Source organism: Cygnus atratus, unplaced genomic scaffold, assembly GCF_013377495.2.
Source record: "Cygnus atratus isolate AKBS03 ecotype Queensland, Australia unplaced genomic scaffold, CAtr_DNAZoo_HiC_assembly HiC_scaffold_413, whole genome shotgun sequence".
Lineage (NCBI taxonomy): Eukaryota > Metazoa > Chordata > Aves > Anseriformes > Anatidae > Cygnus > Cygnus atratus.
The window spans coordinates 1-5,000 of record NW_026110011.1 but is presented as its reverse complement, the minus strand read 5'-3'; the positions used below and the strand labels follow the sequence as shown (position 1 = coordinate 5,000).

At 40.2% G+C, this 5,000-nt stretch overlaps 1 long non-coding RNA gene across 2 annotated transcripts; it reads right to left on the bottom strand.

Annotated features, from left to right (window-relative positions):
- Positions 1–299: 299 nt before the first annotated feature.
- LOC118257450 (uncharacterized) lies at positions 300–4,920 on the bottom strand. 2 transcript variants are annotated; one of them, XR_007709373.1, is made up of 3 exons: positions 4,689–4,920; positions 2,888–3,502; positions 300–2,806 (listed from the first exon to the last, which is right to left on the bottom strand). It is a non-coding gene; the product is annotated as an uncharacterized LOC118257450 (long non-coding RNA). The 2 variants fall into 2 exon arrangements; XR_007709372.1 differs by having other exon boundaries at positions 300–3,502.
- Between the last annotated feature and the right edge of the window lie 80 nt (positions 4,921–5,000).

Here is a 5,000-nt window from a genome sequence, read left to right as displayed (position 1 = left end):
AGCTTCCTCAGTGACAACTTGGTAACCTGCACTAAATCAACATGAAACTATGTTTCCCTCTCCCACCCACTTGGCAAAAGAAAAGGAATTATGGTGACAACCTCTTACATTCAGAGATGTCAGCAATAAGTGTCATTTACTGGACACTTATTCTGGCAGACTAAGTTTTGTTAGAGAGATTTTCTGACTTCAATAGCACCACATTCCTCCTACAAATGGGAATACAGATGACAAAGGAGAATGTGAAAAGTATGTAATGAAGCTTTCTCTCTCAGCCTGAAATTGATATATACGCTTGATAGCAGTTAGCTACAATTCTTTAATATCAAAACTATATATAACCAGTCAGTATAATATCAAACACTGCATCACACCTTCATAACCTTGGAACAGAAAAATCAGACCTGCTGATCATAAGGAGCTGAACACTAGCTGCAGTCAGCCACTGTGACAATATGCAAGGCTTTTACCTACACTAGGTATAATTTTGCCTCTACTAGCCAGCCCTTATTGTCATTAGCACAAAATACAAACAAAACACAACCGATCAAGAAGCACATCACAGAAATTAAGTTTTAAGCAACAGTTAGACAAATCAAGTATCCACAAATTAGGTGGGCATGTTTCTGTAGCAGACAAAAAGTAACCTGGCTTAAGGTTATCACCACACTTTCAAGTCTTACACCATCTATTTTCTCTAGGCTAAAAAGTTCTGAAGCCAATACAAGATATCCTTCAGAGGATCTGTGTCATTAATACACAAGTCTCTGCATAAGCATTAGAGACGGTTGGAAAAAAAAAATCAAAAGATTCCTCCTAAGGTATATGATACAAGTATTCACATTTGTAAAATGGTAAGTTTTTATTTAGCTGTAGGTTTTGAAGTATAAGACAAGAGGAATTCTTTGTTTCTAGCAGCTCTGTTGTTCCTGTAAGTGCAGAACTTTTTTTGTATTTGCAAAGGGGAAAAAGTACTGCAAAAAGTATTTGCAAAGTATTTGCAAGGGGAAAAACCACAGTCATCTACTCAATGAAAGCATACTGTTCACTCATTTCTGGTTTGTAAGACAGAGACTATGTCAAGGGTGCTTCGTGTTAAGCTTTAAGAAGCTTTAACTGAAGTGATCTCTTCATACCTCCCTGCACTCATCAGCTCTACCTCCTCTTTAGCTTTCTAAGAAGCAGGAGCAGAAAATGAATTGCTGGAGAAACACGTGAATTACAGCTTCAATATTTCATGCTACTTTCTGTTACAGAATCACAGAATGGTTGAGGTTGGAGGGGACTTCTGAAGATCATCTCGTCCAACCCCCCTGGCCAAGCAGGATCACCTAGAGCACATTGTGCAAGATGGCATCCAGGTAGGTTTTGAATATCTCCAGAGAAGGAGACTCTACAACCTCTCTGGGCAACCTGTTCCAGTGCTCTGTCACCCTCACAGTAAAGAAGTGACCTGTCATATTCAGGTAGTACTCCCTGTGCTTGTTCTTCCAGAATAATTGGAAAGACCTGCTGGGTGTGTATTTTCAACGGCTTTAAGATTTCAAACGTACCGAGCTGCTTTTGAGAAGAGATGGTTCTGCTGTGATAAGTCCTGTGCAAAGTTACAGGCGAGAACTATGCCTTATATTACACAATTAATAAGCTTTGCTATGCAACTAAGTACATATAGCAAGCTACTGACAACACTGTCAAACTTGTACAGTAAGAATTATCACCACTATTTATATAGAGGCACAATACTACAAAAGTCTACTTAAGTAGTTTAAAATATTAAATCCTCATCATGACATTCCATCCTTATTGTACTTGTTCCATCTACAAAGTCCAGAATTATATGCATTACTTTTTCCTTCATTTTCCTTAACTCTTACTCAGAGAATTGTTAATTTCAAGAATGTTTCACTAGATGCAAAAGCAGTGAAAAATAAGTTCTCCATTTCACTAAAAGCTTTATCTGCTTCCACGAGTACAGTGTACCAGAACAATTTCATATTGCATAAAGATTTCAATAGGTTACGTTTTCAAAAAATCCAAACCCTTCAATAGAAGGGGCTTTTTTTTGTGTTTGTTTTTTTTATAATTATGAGCATATTCATTTAGTTCTAAAGGGTTATAAAAACCAATTAGTTCTATTTGCTAAGAATTTCTCATATAGTGATGGTACAATATCCTGACAGTATGACAATACTGCAGGTCAACCTACGCAGCAATTTCACTGATTAGTTTTTCCTACGTTATATGCAATAAAGAGCCTAGAAATGTATTCAGATTCTTCACAGAGGCCAGGCTGTAGACCAGGTGAAGTCAAGTTAGCACAATATTTGGATTTGCTTGTGCGGATTTCATCATTTTTTTACTAAACTGGTCAAGTTTTTCTTGCTAAATTGCGGTGCAGAGAGGTCACATCTTAGATTAAGCTAGCCCTTCACTCAGAAGAGCATAATAACAAGCTTAAAAATCTGCAATTATGTTTCCAAGGCTTTAGAAGTTTCCTAGTGCATGCTACCTGGTGATTAAAGCCAGAGGTCAACCAGACAGAAAGACAACAGCAACAGTAGCACACCCCTATACTAGTGCCATCTCCTGGAACCACACAGGTCACCCCAAAAATTCAGACCGTGTGACTAAGTGCACAGTCCAAACGCTTCTTAAACTCCGACAGGCTTGGTGCAGTGACTACTTTCCTGGGGAGACTGTTCCAGTGCGCGACAACCCTCTCAGTGAAAAACCTCTTCCTGATGTCCAGCCTGAACCTCTCCTGCCGCAGCTTCGACACCATTCCTGCGGGTCCTATCACTGGTCACTAAAGAGAATAGATCAGCGGACAATGTAAACTGGCTTAAGTGAAAGGGGATGTTAGGGAAGATACCATCACGAAGGATACCTTTCTGACTTCTGGGATCAGTCGACGGGCTGAGCCTCTCTTCCCCTTGCATTGGGATGTTGTGGGGTAAGATTTGAACACTTGGCTGTAGCAGGTGTCTCCATGGAAACTTAGAAATCTCTAGAGCCTTTGTGCCTTTTAACGCATTAATAGCCAGGATGAGTACCTGTGTATTTCATGCATGCTCGCTTGCTTTTGCAGACAGTGAATTTATCTCCGGCAATCCAAAGAACCTGTGTCCCTGGTTGCTGTAATAAACTGCCCTTCATTGCATTGTTCCTAGCCGTGATAGTTCTCATTGAATGCGACTAGATCAAGGATGTGCTACGTTATTGGTGAATCCGTGACCGTGATAGTTCAGTAACCTGAATCCGACCAGACCCGTAACAGTTAGTCAGCTATGCCCCTTAACACGACAGTATTTCATAGGGAAAAACAAAGCCTAAGATTTCTCATCCCTGAGGCCTTGGGAGGCAGGCAGAGAAGGAACCCAAGACTCTTAGTGTCTCCTGAGAATCGCAGCTTACAGTTACTCCATGTCTTCTGGTCTCACAGGATGAGGCAGAGGTATAATTAATTCCTTCTCCATCTCGCTGGAAAGAGCTTTTCTCCTCTCTGTGACAAAGGAAAAAAAAATGTTATGATCGTGGGAGTCATTATACAAAGCCACACTCGGTGAATTCACTATTACAGTTAAGATCGTTTTTAATCAAAAACACTTCGGCAGCAATGTTACCACTGCAAACGTAGCGCTGCAAAAAAATTCAACTCAAGATAAAGGAAAGGGCATGCTAAAAGGACAAATAACGTGACCAAAGGCATCTGCAACAACCATCTGGTAGATGGTTGTCCACAGCCCTCGGATTTCATGGTCGTCTTTCCTGACAAACAAATCCTGGAAGAACAAAGATACACGTGTCCACAAAAACTTTTGGGGAGACTACTGAAAAGAAAAACAAACAAAAAAAGTAGAAACAGCAAGCGGCTAGTACGTCAGCTTTGTTAACATAGTGACATTAACATACTAGAAATTTCCACGTTCTGTGTAGCCCCAAGGTGGTGCTGGGTACATCCACTGATATTAATGGGGTGGCACAATATAAGAGATAGTTAATAGACCAGGTACACCTGAGGTGCACAGATTGCATATTCCAGGCGACAAAAAAGGCACAGCTTGGTACCCTGTTTGGATCAGCTTGCATATACAGAGTCTGCTGATAGATGAATATATGCATCAAGCAGATAAGTCTTTTACTCCACAGACTCAGTTTCATTATATATATATATATACATATGTGTATATATGTGTATATATATATTTATATAAAACCAAACGTTTTAAACTTTATAACCACTTGAGTAACAATCATTAGCTACACCTACGCTTAAAGCCAGGACTACACTTAAGTGATTAAGTAAACATGGAGCCTTATCTGTGAAACGCTGAAAATGCCCCATAACCGCTGGGCATCTTATGCACAGTGTACATATTTTTTGCACAAATGGGCATCTTAATACACAAAGAGGAGGGGCGAGGCAGACAAAGGTTTTAGAGACGCGTCAAGACTAGAACAACCACTGGGCAATTGCTCAGATGTGCAAAGCTCAGCTAAAACCTGCATAATTCCACTGAAAGAAGGAGGCTACCTACTTGTCTGCTTAAAATAACATCTACAAAGAACATATTACAAAATCAAAAATGAAACCATCATCCAGCAAAACAAACATCTGGAATACAAAGGGCTAAAACTGACAGCTAAGGTTTGATTCTTCAGCAATGTCAAAGGTCTTCAGATCCTACCTGACTTCTTATGGATGGTGGTGTTGCAGCACAGAAATGAGGAGATTGGGGAGATCAGAACAGGCCAAACGTGGTGCTGAGCTCCTAAAGGAGCTGGTGGGATAGCACTGATGAGAGTGAGACAGGCTATCAGCCTTCTGCACGAGCTGAAGAAAAGGAGCACAAGTGTCGGAAGAAGCTGTTTCTTCTCATACTTCATTTAATACACATCTTTAAATCCGGGGCATCTTCTTAGGGAACAGATAAAGAGGTAGAGTTAGCGGCTCCAAGGACACTTCAGGATCTTAGTTCTTTTTATAGTTAGCTGCTATC